Raw genomic sequence first — 20,349 nt, 5'->3', positions numbered from 1 at the left:
TGATGTGTTATCACATTACCGCCTGCTCACGGCGAACCGCCAGACGGGAGTGTTGCAGCTTATCCGTCGCAAAGACGTAATGCTCATCCCATCAGATTGCCCCCCCCACCCTGTGGGGCAAACCCTGCAACGTGTTACAAAGAAAGGCAGGGAGGCTACACACAGTCGGTGGTGCGGGAACCTCCGTACTACGTCCCAGGATCCACGGGGGACCACACGGCCTCCCGCTACCACTGAAAGTCTCAGGGCCGTATCGGCCCATCCTGGGCTCTCCAGGCCTTAGGGTCAGCGACAATAGTCCGCAGCGGGCAGCCCAGATCACCAAGCCGAGCTCCACACGTGTCGCGGTAGACTCCCTACAGACCCCGGCTGTCCCGGGTTGCTACGCAGTCACCGGACAGAGTCGCTCAGGACCGAGCCTTCCGTCTGCTATCAGCAGAGAATGCACCACGATCGTACGACCCCCCTCCACGCCACATCAGAATAAGTGACGTGGACAATATTCAGGGCCCCCAGATGGGGCCGAGAGCACTGTGTGAGACAAAGAGGGGAATGGAGTGTGTGTGTGTGTGTGATGAAAATGGAGTGTTTGGTTGTGAAACCATGTACTGAGCAAACGCAGAAAGCGTTTGGACCAGACCAGACTGCAAACTATCGACAAGCAGGCCACCAGTGCTCTAACCCCTGAGCTATGGAGCCACCTGCTCTGGGAAAGACAGGGGAAGGAGCAGGAAAGAGAGGGGAAGGGAAAAGAGAGAGTGGAAGGAGTGCGAGAGAGGGGGAAGGGGAGAGAGAGAGGGATAGGGAAGGAGTGAGAGAGAGGGAAGGGGAGAGACGGAGGTGGGGAAAGAGAGGGGGATGAGAGAGGGGGAAGGGAAGGGGAGAGAGTGGGGAAGGGGAGAGAAAGGGGAAAGGGGAGAGAGAGTGGATGGAGTGAGAGAGGGAAGGTGAGGCAGGGAGGAAGAGAGAGGGGAATGGGGAGAAAGGGAGGAGAAGGGGAGTCGGAGGGGAAGGGGAGAGAGAGGGAAGATAGAGGAGGAAGGAGAGAGAGGATAAGGAGTGAAAAAAGAATGAGAGTAGATAGGAGAAGGGGAGAGGGAGAGGGAGAGGAAAGGACAAGAGGGGAATGAGTGAGAGACGGTGAAAGCGAGATAGTGGGAAAAAGATATCGAATGGGGAAGAGAGAGAGAGAGTGCAAGAGACGAGAGGCTGTTGTTCCAGGAACTAATTTAATATTTATAATTAAACCCTTGTTAATTGACGGTGAATGTAAATACTGAGCTAATTTTGAGTAGGCCCCAGTGAGATTTGAACCCACGACCCCTGGTTTACGAGACTAGTGCTCTAACCCCTGAGCTATGGAACCACCTGCCCTGGGGCTGTGGGTCATTCCCCAGTTAGTGCTGTGTGTTTGAAGAATGAGGAGGGGTCAGTGAAACGCTCAGATTGTGTCTCATCCCCCAGACTCCTGCCTCCGTCTCTTCAATATTCGCCTCTCAACATCGATATATCGGGTCTTTCACGTAGTAAAACATCCCAAGGCAACTCAGTCACACTCTGTCCCAATCTCTCTGTCTCTCTCTCTCTATCACTTTCTCTCTGTCTCTCTCTGTCTCTCTTTCTCACTCCCTCTGTCTCTCTATCACTTTCTCTCTGTCGCTCACTGTCTCTCAAGCCGGAAGGGGTTAGAGAGGGGGAAGGGGAAAGTCAGAAGGGAAAGGAGAGAGCGAGAGAGGGAGGAGAGAGACTGAGGAGTGAGTGGAGAGAGAGGAGCGGAGAGTGGGGAGTGGAGAAAGCGGGGGAAAGGGACAGGGAGAGGGAAGGAGAGAGTGAGAGTGGGAAGGGGAGATAGAGAGAGAGAGAGAGAGAGATGGAGAGAGAGAGGAGCGTGTCAGTAGTGGTTATTACATCAACAGTCCACTTGGTGGGGCTCTATTAGAGGAAGAGAGAGGGAAGGGGAGAGTGAGGGGAATGAGTGAGAGAGAGGGAAGGGGAGAGTGAGTGGAATGAGTGAGAGAGAGGGAAGGGGAGAGAGAGGGGAAGGAGTGAGAGAGAGGGAAGGGAGAGTGAGGGGAAGGAGTGAGAGAGAGGGAAGGGGAGAGTGAGGGGAAGGAGTGAGAGAGAGGGAAGGGGAGAGTGAAGGGAAGGAGTGAGAGAGCGGGAAGGAGAGAGTGAGGGGAACGAGTGAGAGAGAGGGAAGGGGAGAGTGAGGGGAGGGAGTGAGAGAGAGAGAAGGGGAGAGTGAGGGGAAGGAGTGAGAGAGAGGGAAGGGGAGAGTGAGGGGAAGGAGTGAGAGAGAGGGAAGGGGAGAGCGAGGGGAAGGAGTGAGAGAGAGGGAAGGGGAGAGTGAGGGGAAGGAGTGAGAGAGAGGGAAGGGGAGAGAGAGGAGAAGGAGTGAGAGAGAGGGAAGGGGAGAGTGAGGGGAAGGAGTGAGAGAGAGGGAAGGGGAGAGTGAGGGGAAGGAGTGAGAGAGAGACGGGGAAGAGGAGAGACAGAGGGAACACCAACAATAATGTATATTTATATAGCGCCTTTAACGTAGTGAAACGTCCCAAGGTGCTCCACAGGAGGATTATGGGATAAAAATTTGACACCGAACCACAAAAGTAGAAATTAGCGCAGGTGAAGAGATTGGTTTTAAGGAGTGTCTTGCAGAAGAAAAGAGAGGTAGAGAGGGGAGAGGTTTAGGGAGGGAGTCAGTGAGCACAGGGGGTGATGGGTGAGTGGGACTCGGTGCGAGTTAGGACACGGGGGCAGCGAGCTCAGGGGGTGATGGGTGAGCGGGACTCAGTACGAGTTAGGACACGGGGCAGCGAGCACAGGGGGTGATGGGTGTGCGGGACTCGGTGCGAGTTAGGACACGGGTCAGCGAGCACAGGGGGTGATGGGTGAGCGGGACTCGGTGCGAGTTAGGACACGGGTCAGCGAGCACACGGGGTGATGGGTGAGCGGGACTTGGTGTGAGTTAGGACACGGAGCAGTGAGCACAGGGGGTGATGGGTGAGCGGGACTTGGTGTGAGTTAGGACACGGGGGCAGTGAGCACAGGGGGTGATGGGTGAGCGGGACTTGGTGTGAGTTAGGACACGGAGTAGCTGAGTTTTGGATCACCTCGAGTTTATGTTGGGTAGAATGTGGGAAGAAGTGAGAGACAGGGGGAAGGGGAGAGAGAGTCGGGGAGGGGAAGAAAGCGATCTTCTTATCGGAGGCAGGTCTGACATTATACAAAACACTTGTAAATCTGCTTGTGCCTGACGAGCCATAGGACACAACACTTAAAGAGATTTTAACGAAGCTGGAGCAGCACTATAACCCGTTAGAAATTGCTGAAAGTTATCGTTTCGGGATTCGGAATCAAAAGGCTGATGAGAGTATCAGTGATTACATCGTAGCATTAAAAAAGCTATCGATACACTGTAATTTTGGAAACTTTCAAAACCGCACATTACAGCATCGTTTTGTTTGTGGGGTGAAAAATGATGCGGTCAGAAGGAAGTTATTGACGACGGATGACTTGACTTTTGAGATTGCTTGTCAGACAGCGAGGTCGATGGGCATGGCCGAACAATATTCCCGAGAATTAAATAATAATTACAGACGTCAGTCAACCGAGGTAAATCACCTGCAGGTTCACAGTCAAAGATGGTGGGGGCCCAAAGTCTCAGAAACTGCAAATTCTAACAGAGTGTTGAAGTCGTGCTATAGGTGCCTGGGACAACACATTGCTCAAAGTTGTCCATACGTGAAGGCAGAGTGTTTCTTCTGCAGGAAGACTGGGCATCTTGCAAAGGCATACCGACTGAAGGGCAAACCAGTTTTTAAAGCTATGAGCCCAGCGTTCAAAGCTATGATAGAAATCCCAAGAGACTACATAGCATGGAAGAACAACAACAGGACGAGGAGATGTTCGAGTTACATGTCATCAGAAGCACAAGGTTAACGGACAGCGATTCGGCAAGCATCAAAAGCCACATAGATGTTACGGGATTCAAGGTACCAATGGAAATTGACATGGGTACATCCATGAGTGTAGTACATCGACAAATTGCGTGATTTCCAACTGGAGACATCTAAGATCGAGCTGCGAGGCTACTCGGGAGAGAAAATTCCTGTGGTAGGTCATATCACCGTACCAGTAAAATACAAGGATCAATCTCAGAGCTTTCCTCCAATAGTAGTGAAAGGAGACAAGCCTGCCTTACTCGGAAGAAATTGGTTGAGCTCACTGAAGCTGGATTGGAGTAAGATTTTCTGTGTGGAAGTGAGATTTTCATCAACGGATGAGGTTATCAAGCAGTATCCGAAGGTGTTCTGTGAAATGGGCAGTCCGATCCAAGGTTTCAAGGTGAGTGTCAGGGTACAGAAGGACGCTAGATCAGTTTAATTACAAGCCACGTTCCGTACCATATGCACTCAAGGAGAAAGTTAAGCAAGAACTCAAAAGACTAGAGACCGAGAACATAATTTGGAAGATAGATTGATGTATATTGGGCTACACCCATTGTTGTTGTACCTAAGTCCGATGGTAAGGTAAGATTGTGTGGTGATTATAAGGTAACCGTAAACCAGGATCTAGAGGGTAATGTCCCCAATACATTGCTGAATATAGAAGATTTGTTCACAACACTGACAGGTGGTCAGATCTTCTCAAAACTGGATCTTACGAATGCCTACTTACAGCTTGAACTAGATGAGGAGTCCAATTCATGCTTGACTATAAATACTCATCGAGGCCTATATCAATTTAATAGGTTACCGTTTGGAGTGTCTTCCGCCCCTGCCATATTCCAAGGGGTGATGAACCAGATTTTGCAAGGTATTGAAGGGGTAGTATGTTATTTAGATGACATACTAATTTCAGCATCAAATAGGCAAATTCATAATAATACAGAAACATAGAAACATAGAAAATAGGTGCAGGAGTAGGCCATTCGGCCCTTCGAGCCTGCATCACCATTCAATGAGTTCATGACTGAACATGCAATTTCAGTACCCCATTCCTGCTTTCTCGCCATACCCCTTGATCCCCCTACTAGTAAGGACTACATCTAACTCCTTTTTGAATATATTTAGTGAATTGGCCTCAACAACTTTCTGTGGTAGAGAATTCCACAGGTTCACCACTCTCTGGGTGAAGAAGTTTCTCCTCATCTCGGTCCTAAATGGCTTACCCCTTATCCTTAGACTGTGACCTCTGGTTCTGGACTTCCCCAACATTGGGAACATTCTTCCTGCATCTAACCTGTCCAGTCCCATCAGAATTTTAAACGTTTCGATGAGATCCCCTCTCATTCTTCTGAACTCCAGTGAATACAAGCCCAGTTGATCCAATCTTTATTGATATGTCAGTCCCGCCATCCCGGGAATCAGTCTGGTGAACCTTCGCTGCACTCCCTCAATAGCAAGAATGTCCTTCCTCAAGTAAGGAGACCAAAACTGTACACAATACTCCAGGTGTGGCCTCACCAAGGCCCTGTACAACTGTAGTAACACCTCCCTGTCCCTGTACTCAAATCCTCTCGCTATGAAGGCCAACATGCCATTTGCTTTCTTAACCGCCTGCTGTACCTTCAATGACTGATGTACCATGACACCCAGGTCTCGTTGCACCTTCCCTTTTCCTAATCTGTCACCATTCAGATAATAGCCTGTCTCTCTGTTTTTACCACCAAAGTGGATAACCTCACATTTATCCACATTATACTTCATCTGCCATGCACTCGCCCACTCACCTAACCTATCCAAGTCACTCTGCAGCCTCATAGCATCCTCCTCGCAGCTCACACTGCCACCCAACTCAGTGTCATCCGCAAATTTGGAGATACTACATTTAATCCCTTCGTCTAAATCATTAATGTACAGGTAAACAGCTGGGGCCCCAGCACAGAACCTTGCGGTACCCCACTAGTCACTGCCTGCCATTCTGAAAAGTCCCCATTTACTCCTACTCTTTGCTTCTTGTCTGACAACCAGTTCTCAATCCATGTCAGCACACTACCCCCAAGCCCATGTGCTTTAACTTTGCACATGAATCTCTTGTGTGGGACCTTGTCGAAAGCCTTCTGAAAGTCCAAATACACCACATCAACTGGTTCTCCCTTGTCCACTCTACTGGAAACATCCTCAAAAAATTCCAGAAGATTTGTCAAGCATGATCTCCCTTTCACAAATCCATGCTGACTTGGACCTATCATGTCACCTCTTTCCAAATGCGCTGCTATGACATCCTTAATAATTGATGCCATCATTTTACCCACTACCGATCTCAGGCTGACCGGTCTATAATTCCCTGTTTTCTCTCTCCCTCCTTTTTTAAAAAGTGGGGTTACATTGGCTACCCTCCACTCCATAGGAACTGATCCAGAGTCTATGGAATGTTGGAAAATGACTGTCAATGCATCTGCTATTTCCAAGGCCACTTCCTTAAGTTCTCTGGGATGCAGACCATCAGGCCCTGGGGATTTATCGGCCTTCAATCCCATCAATTTCTCCAACACAATTTCCCGACTAATAAGGATTTCCCTCAGTTCCTCCTTCTTACTAGACCCATTACTAAAACATTGAATGAAGTCCTCAAACGGCTAGAGAAGCACAGAGTGCGAGTGTCTGCTCGTAAGTGTGAGTTATTTAAAAACTCAGTTGAGTACTTAGGGTACAGAGTAGACAAAGATGGTTTACATCCAACCATGGAAAAATTGGATGCAATTCGAAATGCACCCACTGCCAGGGTGTGGCAAAGGCTACATATTGATTTTGCTGAGTTAGAAGGACAACAATTGTTCATTGTGATTGATAGCCATTCGAAGTGGGTTGAGGTGTTTCCAATGTGGAAAATAACAACAAGTAAAACAGTGGACATTTTACGAAAATTATTTTCTTCATTTGGCTTCGCTGAAGAAATTGTTTCAGATAATGGACCACAATTTCGTTCAGAAGAATTTGCACAATTCACGAGCAAAAATGGTGTGAAACATACCAAGGTTCCACCATACCATCCTGCTTCGAATGGTGCAGCAGAGCGCACTGTACAAATTGTAAAACGTGCCCTCATAAAACAAATGTTAGATCCAAATCCAAGGAAACGACAGTTGTCATTGGATCACAAATTGGCTAATTTTTTGATTGCATATTGAAATACTCCTCATACAACTACTGGTAGAACACCAGCAGAGTTGTTTCTCAAACAACAGCCATGAACCAGATTCTCGTTGTTAAAGCCAAATTTGGCACAGTCTGTAGAAAAGATACAATTAAGACAGAAAGAGAATCATGATAGAGGGAGAGTAAAAGAGAGAAGTGTGAAATTAAACCAGAAGGTGAGAGTGAAGAACCATCACCATAAATGGTTAAAGTGGTTACCAGGAAGAGTGGTGAAGATATGTGGTCCTCGCACATATTTGGTAAAGATGTTTGATAATGGACAGGTTAGGTTTGTTCATATTGATCATATTTTACCGACAGACATGGAAGGAGTTGAAGGTTGGAATGATTCAATTATTTCTGACTCATCAGATAGTTTTGATACACCAGTAGCAAATCCTAAATCCAATGTACTGGAAACAAATCCAGGAGAGAATCAGAATGAAAGTCTGAGTCCGAGTCAGGAAAACAAAGAGCCTGACGTTAGAGTGAGTTCAAATGAAAATCAAGGAAATTCCGTGAGGAAAACGTTCTTCAGGATGAGCCTCGAATGAGTGTGAAATCGACACCATGTTTGGAAGGTTCTGTTCGAGAAGGAAGGAATCCTCTTCGAAACAGAAAACAAGTGGTAAAGTTAAATTTGTAAATATGGAAAAAAGAATAAGTTTATATCCTGTGTTATGTATAAACATGAAAATTATGTATGATGTTTGTTATAATAACTTCTTCATTGAGGAGGGAGAAGTGTAATGTCTGTAAGCTTGTAATGTTTATAGCTCCACTCTGTGGATGTGGACGTATTGTGTACTGCAACTGCATAGTTAATAATAAACAGAACCAGGCAGATTTCCGGAGGCTTCCGAGAGAGTAGCCTAACATGTTGGAAGCTGTGTGTGCTTGTGCTCTGTGACTATATCACAGTGAGATAGCGGAAAAGGGAGAGAGGGGTAAAAAGATGTAAAATGGCAAAGGCAGATGGAGAGACAGTGAGGGAGCCTGTTGTTCCAGGGTTGGTCTCGGAGTTGTTTAATATTTATAATTAAAGCTCTTGTTAATTGACAGTGAATTTAAATACTGAGCTAATTTAGAAAAGGCCCCAGTGAGATTTGAACCCACAACCCTTGGTTTACTAGACCAGTGCTCTAACCCCTGAGCTATGGAACCACCTGCCCTGGGCTATGGGTCATTCCCCAGTTATTGCTGTGTGTTTGAAGAATGAGGAGGGGTCAGTGAAACGCTCAGATTATGTCTCATCCCCCAGACTCCTGCCTCTGTCTCTTCAATATTCGCCTCTCAACATCGATATATCGGGTCTTTCACGTAGTAAAACATCCCAAGGCAACTCAGTCATACTCTGCCTCAATCTCTCTTTCTCTCTCTGTCTCTGTCTCTCTCTCTCTGTCTCTCTATCACTTTCTCTCTGTCGCTCACTGTGTCTCGAGCCGGAAGGGGTCAGAGAGGGGCAAGGGGAAAGTCAGAAGGGAAAGGAGAGAGAGAGAGAGAGAGAGGGAGGAGAGAGATTGAGGAGTGAGTGGAGAGAGAGGAGCGGAGAGTGGGGGAGTGGAGAAAGAGGGGGAAAGGGACAGGGAGAGGAAAGGAGCGAGTGAGAGGGGAAAGGGGAGAGAGAGAGAGAGAGGGAGATGGAGAGAGAGATGAGTGTGTCATTAGTTGGTATTACATCGATAGGTCACTAGGTGGGGCTCTATTAGAGGAAGAGAGAGGGAAGGGGAGAGTGTGGGGAAGGAGTGAGAGAGTGGGAAGGGGAGAGTGAGGGGAATGAGTGAGAGAGAGGGAAGGGGAGAGTGAGGAGAAGTAGTGAGAGAGAGGGAAGGGGAGAGTGAGGGGAAGGAGTGAGAGAGAGAGGAAAGGGGAGAGTGAGGGGAAGGAGTGAGAGAGAGGGAAGAGGAGAGTGAGGGGAAGGAGTGAGAGAGAGAGACGGGGAGAGTGAGGGGAAGGAGTGAGAGAGAGGGAAGGGGAGAGTGAGGGGAAGGAGTGAGAGAGAGACGGGGAAGAGGAGAGACAGAGGGAACACCAACAATAATGTATATTTATATAGCGCCTTTAACGTAGTGAAACATCCCAAGGTGCTCCACAGGAGGATTATGGGATAAAAATTTGACACCGAGCCAGAAAAGTAGAAATTAGCGCAGGGGACGGAGGGAGGTTTTAAGGAATGTCTTGAAGGAGGAAAGAGAGGTCGAGAGGTTTAGGGAGGGAGTTCCAGAGCTTGGGGCCCAGGCAACAGAAGGCAAGGCCACCGATGGTGGAGCGATTATAATCAGGGATGCTCAAGAGGGCAGAATTAGAGGAATGCAGACATCTCGGGGGGTTGTGGGGCTGGAGGAGGTTACAGAGATAGGGAGGGGTGTCGGGGCTGGAGGAGGTTACAGAGAGAGGGAGGGGTGTTGGGGCTGGGAGAGGTTAGAGATAGGGAGGGTTGTGGGGCTGGAGGAGGTTACAGAGATAGGGAGGGTTGTGGGGCTGGAGGAGGTTACAGAGATAGGGAGGGGTGTAGGGCTGGAGGAGGTTACAGAGATAGGGAGGGGTGTAGGTGCTGGAGGAGATTACAGAGATAGGGAGGGTTGTTGGGCTGGAGGAGATTACAGAGATAGTGAGTAGTGAGGGGCCATGGAGGGATTTGTAAACAAGGATGAGAATTTTGAAATCGAGGTGTTGCTTAACCGGGAGCCAATGTAGGGCAGAGAGCACAGGGGGTGATGGGTGAGTGGGACTGGGTGCGAGTTAGGACACGGGGCAGTGAGCACAGGGGGTGATGGGTGAGCGGGACTCGGTGCGAGTTAGGACACAGAGCAGCCGAGTTTTGGATCACCCATAGTTTATATTGGGCAGAATGTCGAAAGAAGTGTGAGAGAGGGGGAAGGGGAGAGGATACAGAGTGTGGCAAGAGGGGAGAGGGAAATGAGTAAGAGACAGGGAAAAGGGAGAGAGTGTGTAAGAGACACAACAAGGAGGAGAGGGGAGCCTGTTGTTCCAGGGACAGTATTGGAGCTGTTTGACATTTATAATTAAATTCCTTGTTAATTGAGGGTGAATTTAAATACTGAGCTAATTTTGAGTGAGCCCTACTGAGATTTGAACCCACGACCGCTGGTTTATCAGACCAGTGCTCTAACCCCTGAGCTATGGAGCCACCTGCTATGGGAAAGACAGGGGAAGGAGCAGGAAAGAGAGGGGAAGGGAAAAGAGAGAGTGGAAGGAGTGAGAGAGAGGGGGAAGGGGAGAGAGTGGCGAAGGGGAGAGAGAGGGGAAGGGGAGAGAGAGGGAAAGGGGAGAGAGAGAGAGTGGAAGAAGTGAGAGAGAGGGGGTAGGGGAAAGAGAGTGGGAGGGGAAGGGGATAGGGAGACAGGGCGGAGGAGAGAGCGGAAGGGGAGAGAGTGGGGGGAAGGGGAGACTGGGAGGGGCAGGGGAGAGGAAGGGAGGAAGGGTAAAGAGATGTTAAGGGGAGAGAGGGGGAAGGAATGTGAGATATCTGGAGGGCAGAGAGGGGAAGGGGAGAGAGAGGGGGAGAACCTGAAAGGAAAGGGAAAGGAGGGAGACAGGAGGGAGGGAAAAGGGGGAAGTGAGTGAGGGAGGGGAGAGAGAGGGGAAGGGGAGAGAAGGGGAAGGAGAGAGAGAGAGAGAGGAGAGGGGGAAGGGGCGAGAGAGGAGAAAATGGGGAGAAAAGAGAGAGGGAACGGGTGAGGGAGAGGGGAAAGGGGAAAGTGATGGAGGGGAATGGGAGAGAGGGGGATGAAGGGGATAGATAGCGAGGGAAGGGGGGAGGGAGAATGGAGGAAAGGGAGAGAGAGGGCGAAGGGGAGCGAAAGAGGTGGAAAGGGAGCGTGAAAAGAGAGTGAGGGAAGGGGAGAGATAGGGGAAGGAGTGAGAGAGAGAAGGAGTGAGTGAGGGAGATGGCTAGAGAGAGGGACGGGGAGAGTGAGGGGAAGGAGTGAGAGAGAGAAGGAGTGAGTGAGGGAGATGGCTAGAGAGAGGGACGGGGAGAGTGAGGGGAAGGAGTGAGAGAGAGAAGGAGTGAGTGAGGGAGATGGCTAGAGAGAGGGACAGGGAGAGTGAGGGGAAGGAGTGAGAGAGAGGACGCTGCCTCAGGTAATCCAGCCGTGGGTCCCAGCCCCCTCACAACAACAATAATGTATATTTATATAGCGCCTTTAACGTAGTGAAACGTCCCAAGGTGCTCCACAGGAGGATTATGGGATAAAAATTTGACACCGAGCCACAAAAGGAGATATTCGGGCAGGTGACAAGAGGTCGGTTTTAAGGAGCGTCTTGAAGGAGGAAAGAGAGGTAGAGGGAGGGAGTTCCAGAGCTTGGGGCCCAGGCAACAGAAGGCCCGGCCACCGATGGTGGAGCGATTATAATCAGGGATGGTCAGGAGGGCAGAATTAGAGGAGTGCAGACATCTCGGGGGGTTGTGGGGCTGGAGGAGATTACAGAGATAGGGAAGGGTGTAGGGGCTGGAGGAGGTTACAGAGATAGGGAGGCGTGGAGGGGCTGGAGGAGATTACAAAGATAGGGAGGCGTGGAGGGGCTGGAGGAGGTTACAGAGATAGGGAGGCGTGGAGGGGCTGGAGGAGATTACAGAGATAAGGAGGGGTGTAGGGGCTGGAGGAGGTTACAGAGATAGGGAGGGGTGTAGGGGCTGGAGGAGGTTACAGAGATAGGGAGAGGTGTTAGGGCTGGAAGAGATTACAGATATATGGAGGGCCATGGGCCATGGAGGGATTTGATAACAAGGATGAGAATTTTGAAATCGAGGTGGTGCTTAACCGGGAGCCAATGTAGGTCAGCGAGCACAGGGGGTGATGGGTGAGTGGGACTCGGTGCGAGTTAGGACACGGGGCAGTGAGCACAGTGGGTGATGGGTGAGCGGGACTCAGTGCGAGTTAGGACACGGGGCAGTGAGCACAGGGGGTGATGGGTGAGTGGGATTCGGTGCGAGTTAGGACACGGGGGCAGCAAGCACGGTGGGGGTGATGGGTGAGCGAGACTCAGTGCGAGTTAGGACACGGGGGCAGTGAGCACAGCGGGTGATGGGTGAGTGGGACTTGGTGCGAGTTAGGACACGGGGCAGCGAGCACAGGGGGTGATGTGTGAGCGGGACTTGGTGTGAGTTAGGACACGGGGGCAGTGAGCACAGGGGGTGATGTGTGAGCGGGATTTGGTGTGAGTTAGGACACGGGGGCAGTGAGCACAGGGGGTGATGGGTGAGTGGGACTGGGTGCGAGTTATGACATGGGGCAGCGAGCACAGGGGGTGATGGGTGAGTGGGACTCGGTGTGAGTTAGGACATTGGGCAACCGAGTTTTGGATCACCTCTAGTTTACGTCGGGTAGAATGTGGGAAGGAGTGAGAGAGAGAATCAGAGAATCATAAACATTTACAGCACGGAAGGAGGCCATTCGGCCCATCGTGTCCGCACCGGCCGACCAAGAGCTACAGCCTAATCCCACTTTCCAGCTCTCGGTCCGTAGCCCTGTAGGTTACGACACTTCAAGTGTACATTCAAGTACTTTTTAAATGTGGTGAGGGTTTCTGCCTCTATCACCCTTTCAGGCCGTGAGTTCCAGACCCCCACCACCCTCTGGGTGAAGACATTTCCCCTCAAATCCCCTCTAAACCTCCCCCCAATTACTTTAAATCTGTGCCCCCCGGTTATTGACCCCTCTGCTAAGGGGAAATAGGTCCTTCCTATCCACTCTATCCAGGCCCCTCATAATTTTATACACCTCAATTAAATCTTCCCTCAGCCTCCTCTGTTCCCAGGAAAACAACCCCAGCCTATCCAATCTTTCCTCATGGCTAAAGTTTTCCAGTCCCGACAACATCCTGGTAAATCCCCTCTGCACCCTCTCCAGTGCAATCACATCCTTCCTGTAATGTGGTGACCAGAACTGCACGCAGTACTCCAGCTGTGGCCTAACAGTGTTGTGTACAGTTCGAGCGTAAGCACAGGGCAGGGGTAAGGTATGCATTTAATAAATTTGGTGAATTTACAGAGTGCCCTCCGAGGGTCAAACAGATGTGGCCGTGGGATTCATTATTTGTGGAAAATCCCAACTGGATCATCTTGTGTCCATTGCCGCATCTTGAGCCTAAAACCAGCGAAGGCAGGAACTGGGAAATGTCAGGGTATCGCAGGAAGGATGTGATTGCACTGGAGAGGGTGCAGAGGAGATTTACCAGGATGTTGGCGGGACTGGAGAATTTTAGCCACGAGGGAAGATTGGATTGGCTGGGGTTGTTTTCTTTGGAACAGAGGAGGCTGAGGGGAGACCTCCATTCCTTCACCCAGAGGGTGGTGGGGGTCTGGAACTCACGGCCTGAAAGGGTGGTAGAGGCAGAAACCCTCACCACATTTAAAAGGTACTTGGATGTGCACTTGAAGTGCCGTAAGCTACAGGGCTACGCACCGAGAGCTGGAAAGTGGGATCAGGCTGGGATCATATCATCATCATAGGCAGTCCCTCGGAATCGAGGAAGACTTGCTCCCACTCGAAACATGAGTCCTGAGGTGACTGAAATGGTCACCTTCCGTGCTGTAAGTTTCTATGAGTCGGTGATATATCGGTGTCTCTGAGACTGGATGTGGAAAAGGTGGGATACAGACTGGGGGTGGGAAGTGAAAGTGCTGTGGGCAGATTGTAAAGTGCGGAGTGAGTGGTTCCTGTTGATGGTGTCGGCCTGTCGCCTCTTGACGGTCAATTCAGTAACAGAAGCCAAAATTGAATAGGCCCCAGTGAGATTTGGTGCAAAGGTAAAGCGGAGGGACGCTGAGAAGTCCAGGAACCCACTGCGTTCCAATAAGTTGTTTGCAACTGTGGAACCCATGTGAGCGTTCTTTCGCGGCCAATGATGTACTATCATATGGGGTCGGGGGTACGTTAAAACAAGCCAAAGTAGCGGGTGAACACCAACCGGTCGTATATGTATCTGACAAAGTACTTGTAGCAAGTGATGTGTTATCACATTACCGCCTGCTCACGGCGAACCGCCAGACGGGAGTGTTGCAGCTTATCCGTCGCAAAGACGTAATGCTCATCCCATCAGATTGCGCCCCCCCATGTGGGGCAAACCCTGCAACGTGTTACAAAGAAAGGCAGGGAGGCTACACACAGTCGGTGGTGCGGGAACCTCCGTACTACGGCCCAGGATCCACGGGGGACCACACGGCCTCCCGCTACCACTGAAAGTCTCAGGGCCGTATCGGCCCATCCTGGGCTCTCCAGGCCTTAGGGTCAGCGACAATAGTCCTCAGCGGGCAGCCCAGATCACCAAGCCGAGCACCACACGTGTCGCGGTAGACTCCCTACAGACCCCGGCTGTCCCGGGTTGCTACGCAGTCACCGGACAGAGTCGCTCAGGACCGAGCCTTCCGTCTGCTATCAGCAGAGAATGCACCACGATCGTACGGCCCCCCTCCACGCCACATCAGAATAAGTGACGTGGACAATATTCAGGGCCCCCAGATGGGGCCGAGAGCACTGTGTGAGACAAAGAGGGGAATGGAGTGTGTGTGTGTGTGTGATGAAAATGGAGTGTTTGGTTGTGAAACCATGTACTGAGCAAACGCAGAAAGCGTTTGGACCAGACCAGACTGCAAACTATCGATAAGCAGGCCACCATTGTGAAAGGACCTGGCCACGTCTGTCCCATCACACCAGGCACTCGGCCGGGCAGCAACGTTCCGACCAACTCACCCAGGCCAGGAATTCAAATCAGGTGATCGACCCGGGGACACAGGGCGTCATATCGCCTCAACTTGCAAATAACTGGTACATAAGCCTTTGGAGGGGGCGGGGGGGGGGAGTGATGTTATGTATGCACCTGAACCTCACCAATATGTCAGACTTGCCACTAGGGGGCACACCTGTGGGAGGCCTAAGGGTCACTTGTGCACCCTGGGACAAGCAGGTACAGAAGGTGATCCACCATGCTGCTTCCCCACTCTGGGGTCTCAATAAAGAGACCAAGGTCACAATAGTTTCATAGAAACATAGAAACATAGAAACTAGGTGCAGGAGTAGGCCATTCGGCCCTTCTAGCCTGCACCGCCATTCAATGAGTTCATGGCTGAACATGCAACTTCAGTACCCCATTCCTGCTTTCTCACCATACCCCTTGATCCCCCTAGTAGTAAGGACTTCATCTAACTCCTTTTTGAATATATTTAGTGAATTGGTATCAACAACTCTCTGCGGCAGGGAATTCCACAGGTTAACAACTCTCTGAGTGAAGAAGTTTCTCCTCATCTCAGTCCTAAATGGCTTACGCCTTATCCTTAGACTGTGACCCCTGGTTCTGGACTTCCCGAACATCGGGAACATTCTTCCTGTATCTAACATGTCCAGTCCCGTTAGAATTTTATATGTTTCTATGAGATCCGCTCTCATCCTTCTAAATTCCAGTGAATATAAGCCCAGTCGATCCAGTCTCTCCTCATATGTCAGTCCAGCCATCCCGGGAATCAGTCTGGTGAACCTTCGCTGCACTCCCTCAATAGCAAGAATGTCCTTCCTCAGATTAGGAGACCAAAACTGAACTCAATATTCCAGGTGAGGCCTCACCAAGGCCCTGTACAACTGCAGTAAGACCTCCCTGCTCCTCTACTCAAATCCTCTCGCTATGAAGGCCAACATACCATTTGCCTTCTTCACCACCTGCTGTACCTGCATGCCAACTTTCAATGACTGATGTACCATGACACCCAGGTCTCGTTGCACCTCCCCTTTTCCTAATCTGTCACCATTCAGATAATATTCGCCTTCATGTTTTTGCCACCAAAGTGGATAACCTCACATTTATCCACATTATACTGCATCTGCCATGCATTTGCCCACTCACCTAACCTGTCCAAGTCACCCAACACACTTTTAGCATCCTCCCCACAGCTCACACTGCCACCCAGCTTAGTGACATCTGCAAACTTGAAGATATTACACTCAATTCCCTCATCCAAATCATTAATGTATATTGTAAATAGCTGGGGTCCCAACACTGAGCCCTGCGGCACCCCACTAGTCACTGCCTGCCACTCTGAAAAGGACCCGTTTATCCCGACTCTCTGCTTCCTGTCTGTCAACCATTTCTCTATCCACGTCAGTACATTACCCCCAATACCATGTGCTTTGATTTTGCACACCAATCTCTTGTGTGGAACCTTGTCAAAAGCCTTTTGAAAGTCCAAATACACCACATCCACTGGTTCTCCCTTGTCCACTCTACTAGTTACATCCTCAAAAAATTCTTGAAGATTTGTCTAGCATGATTTCCCTTTCATAAATCCATGCTGACTTGGACCGATCCTGTCACTGCTTTCCAAATGTGTTGCTATTTCATCTTTAATAATTGATTCCATCATTTTCCCCACTACCGATGTCAGGCTAACCGGTCTATAATTACCCGCTTTCTCTCTCCCTCCTTTTTTAAACAGCGGCATAACATTAGTTACCCTCCAGTCCATAGGAACTGATCCAGAGTCGATAGACTGTTGTAAAATGATCACCAATGCACCCACTATTTCAAGGGCCACTTCATTAAGTACTCTGGGATGCAGACTATCAGGCCCATGGGGATTTCCAAAAGATTATTTGTGTCTTCCTTCATGAAGACAGAACCAAAGTATTTGTTTAACTGGTCTGCCATTTCTTTGTTCCCCATTATAAATTCACCTGAATCTGACCTGTTTGTCGTCACTAATTTTTTTAGAAGCCTACAAGCTTTCTCTCATACTCTATTTCCCCCCTCCTGGTTAAACCCTTTGTCCTCCTCTGCTGTATTACAAAATTCCCCCAGTCCTCAGGTTTGCTGCTTTTTCTGGCCAATTTATATGCCTCTTCCTTGGATTTAACATTATCCTTCATTTCCCTTGTGAGCCACATTGCCCATTTTATTTTTACTCCAGACAGGGATGTGCAATTGTTGGAGTTCATCCATGTGATCTTTAAATGTTTGCCATTGTCAATCCAACAAGGATCACTGGCCAGTCTATTCACATCTCACACCATCAAAGTTTCCTAAACTTCAGGGCCCTCATCTCTGAATTAACTCTGTCACTCTCCATCTTAATAAAGTTTTCAACCATATTTACAATTAAAGCCCTTGCTAATTTAAATACTGATATAATTTTGAGTTGGCCCCAGTGAGATTTGAACCCACGACCCCTGGTTTACAAGACCAGTGCTCTAACCCCTGAGCTATGGAGCCACCTGTAACACCAGCTCATGTTTGCATCTTACTATTGTTAACAAGGAGGTGGGGCCCGAATAATCATTCTTGGTGATTCATCCCTGAACATTCACAGAATCTTACAGCACACAAGGAGGGCCATTCGGCCCATCGTGTCTGTGCCGGCTCTGTGAGAGAGATTAGTGCTTGTAAGTTGTAAAAGGAGGGAGAGAGGGGAATGAGTGGGAGAGGGAATGGGAGAGAGAGGGGGAAGGAGTCAGCCAGAGGGGAATGGGAGAGAGCAGAATGGGAGAGAGCGAGTGGGGGAGGGGAGAGAGATGGGAAGTCGAGAGAGGGAGGAGGCAGGGGAGAGAGAAAGGAAGGGGAGAGGGAGGGAGCAGGGGAGAATCTGAAAAGAAAGGCAAAAGAGGGAGAGAGAGGAGGGAGGGGAGGGAGCGGAAGGGGAGAGAGGGGAAGGGGAGAGAGAGGGAAAGGGGAGACAGAGGGGAAGGAGTGAGAGATGGAGAAAGTGAGATTGCAGGAAAAAAAAAATGCAGCACGGATCATGACCTGGAAAGCGGAGAGAGTGTCTGCAAGACAGAGGCCTGTTGTTTGAGGGTCAGTCTCAGAGTTGTTAATATTTATAATTAAACCCCTTGTTAATTGACAGTGTATTTAAATACTGAACTAATTTTGAGTAGGCTCCAGTGAGATTTGAACCCACGACCCCTGGTTTACTAGACCAGTGCTCTAACCCCTGAGCTATGGAGCCACCTGCTTTGGGATGTGGGTCATTCCCCAGTTAGTGCTGTGTGTTTGAAGAATGAGGAGGGGTCAGTGAAACGCTCAGATTGTGTCTGATCCCCCAGACCCCTGCCTCCGTCTCTTCAATATTCACCTCTCAACATCGATATATCGGGTCTTTCACGTAGTAAAACATCCCAAGGCAACTCAGTCACACTCTGCCTCAATCTCTCAGTCTCTCTGTCTCCCTGTCTCTCTCTTTCTGTCATGTATGTATGCTTGGGGTTACTAGCCACCAGGTGGGGCCACTGTCGGAGGTCATTGGGCTGTACACACGCGTGTACGGCCTAGGTATAAAAGGCCAGCCATCTTGTAATGTAATCACTTTGGGCCCTAATAAAGTAGAGCCAGGTGTGTACCTGTTCGGAGTTGACAGTAATCTGTCTGTTGAGTTATTGCACACACAACACTTTCTCACTCTCTCTGTCTCTCTCACACACTCTCACTTTCTCTCTGTGTGTCTCTCGAGGGGGAAAGGGAGAGAGGGGAAGGGGAGAGAGGGGGAAGGAGTGGGGAGAGAATGAAAGTAGAGAGGGAAGGGGAGAGAGGGGAAGGGGAGAGAGGGGGAAGGAGTGGGGAGAGAATGAAAGTAGAGAGGGAAGGGGAGAGAGGGGAAGGGTAGAGAGGGGGAAGGAGTGAGGAGAGAATTAAAGTAGAGAGGGAAGGGGAGAGAGGGGAAGGGGAGAGAGGGGGGGGAGGAGTGGGGAGAGAATGAAAGTAGAGAGGGAAGGGGAGAGAGGAGAGAGAGGGGAATGAGGGAGAGTGAGAGGGGAAGGGGAGAGTGAGGAAAGGGAAAGAGAGAGAGCGGGGGTGAGAACGGGGAGGGGAAGGAGAGAGAGAGAGGGGGTCGTGGAACGGGAGAGAGGGGAATGAGTGAGAGACGGGGAAAGCGAGATAGCAGGACTGGCAGTGAGGGGTAAAAAGATGTAGAACGGGTCGTGATGGGGAAGGGAGAGAGAGAGAGTGTAAGAGAGATGAGAACCTGTTGTTTCAGGGTCGGTCTCGGAGCTTTTTAATATTTATAATTAAAACCCTTGTTAATTGACTGCAAATTTAAATATAGAACTAATTGTGAATAGGCCCCAGTGACATTTGAACTCATGACCCCTGGTTTACTAGATCAGTGCTCTAACCCCTGAGCTATGGAGCCACCTGTTTTGGGAAAGACAGGGGAAGGAGCAGGAAAGAGAGGGGAAGGGAAAAGAGAGAGTGGAAGGAGTGAGAGAGACGGGGAAGGAGTGAGAGAGGGAGGAGAAGGGGAGAGAGACGGGGAGGGGAGAGAGAGGGGGAAGGAGTGAGAGAGAGGGTGAGGGGAGAGAGAGGGGGGAAGGAGTGAGAGAGAGGGGAAGGGGAGAGAGTGGGGGAAGGAGTGAGAGAGAGGGGAAAGGAGTGAGAGAGAGGGGGAGGGGAGAGAGATAGGGGGAAGGAGTGAGAGAGAGGGGAAGGGGAGAGAGATAGGGGGAAGGAGCGAGAGAGAGGGGAAGGGGAGAGAAAGGGGAAAGGAGTGAGAGAGAGGGAAGGAGTGAGAGAGAGGGGGAGGGGAGAGAGAGGGGGAAGGAGTGAGAGAGAGGGTGAGGGGAGAGAGAGGGGGGAAGGAGTGACAGAGAGCGGAAGGGGAGAGAGTGGTGGAAGGAGCGAGAGAGAGGGGAAGGGGAGAGAGTGGGGGAAGGAGTGAGAGAGAGAGGGAAGGAGTGAGAGAGAGGGGGAGGGGAGAGAGATAGGGGAAGGAGTGAGAGAGGGGGGAAGGAGTGAGAGAGAGGGGAAGGGGAGACCGAGGGGGAAGGAGTGAGAGAGAGGGGAAGGGGAGAGAGTGGTGGAAGGAGCGAGAGAGAGGGGAAGGGGAGAGAAAGGGGAAAGGAGTGAGAGAGAGGGGAAGGGGAGAGAGTGGGGGAAGGAGTGAGAGAGAAGGGGAAGGAGTGAGAGAGAGGGGAAGGGGAGAGAGGGAAGTGACAGAGAGAGAAAGGAAGGGGAGAGAGAGGGAGAAGTGGAGAATCTGAAAAGAAAGGGAAGAGAAAGCGAGAGAGCGGACGGAGGGGAAGGGAGAGGGAAAGGGAGAGTGAAAAGGCAATGGGGTAAGCGGAGAGAAGGGGGAGAGATTGGGTAGTGGAAAGAGGGGGAGGGGAGAGAGAGGGAAGTTAGAGGAGGAAGGAGAGAGAGGGGAACGTGTGAAGAGGGAATGAATGTAGAGAGGGAAGGGGAGAGGGGGGAAGGGGAGAGAAAG

The 20,349-nt window shown here is 50.3% G+C and overlaps 5 non-coding genes across 5 annotated transcripts; all 5 read right to left on the bottom strand.

Annotated features, from left to right (window-relative positions):
* Positions 1 to 1,293: 1,293 nt before the first annotated feature.
* trnat-cgu (transfer RNA threonine (anticodon CGU)) lies at positions 1,294 to 1,366 on the bottom strand. The gene has a single exon. It is a non-coding gene; the product is annotated as a tRNA-Thr (tRNA).
* Positions 1,367 to 8,230: 6,864 nt separating this feature from the next.
* trnat-agu (transfer RNA threonine (anticodon AGU)) lies at positions 8,231 to 8,303 on the bottom strand. The gene has a single exon. It is a non-coding gene; the product is annotated as a tRNA-Thr (tRNA).
* An 8,987-nt stretch (positions 8,304 to 17,290) lies between these two features.
* trnat-ugu (transfer RNA threonine (anticodon UGU)) lies at positions 17,291 to 17,363 on the bottom strand. The gene has a single exon. It is a non-coding gene; the product is annotated as a tRNA-Thr (tRNA).
* Positions 17,364 to 18,023: 660 nt separating this feature from the next.
* Positions 18,024 to 18,096, bottom strand: trnat-agu (transfer RNA threonine (anticodon AGU)). Its single transcript has one exon. It is a non-coding gene; the product is annotated as a tRNA-Thr (tRNA).
* A 1,109-nt stretch (positions 18,097 to 19,205) lies between these two features.
* trnat-agu (transfer RNA threonine (anticodon AGU)) lies at positions 19,206 to 19,278 on the bottom strand. Its single transcript has one exon. It is a non-coding gene; the product is annotated as a tRNA-Thr (tRNA).
* Positions 19,279 to 20,349: the final 1,071 nt, after the last annotated feature.

The sequence above is a fragment of the Pristiophorus japonicus genome, unplaced genomic scaffold (assembly GCF_044704955.1).
Source record: "Pristiophorus japonicus isolate sPriJap1 unplaced genomic scaffold, sPriJap1.hap1 HAP1_SCAFFOLD_523, whole genome shotgun sequence".
NCBI lineage: Eukaryota > Metazoa > Chordata > Chondrichthyes > Pristiophoridae > Pristiophorus > Pristiophorus japonicus.
The sequence above is the reverse complement of the archived record's forward strand: the minus strand, read 5'-3'. Positions and strand labels throughout refer to the sequence as shown.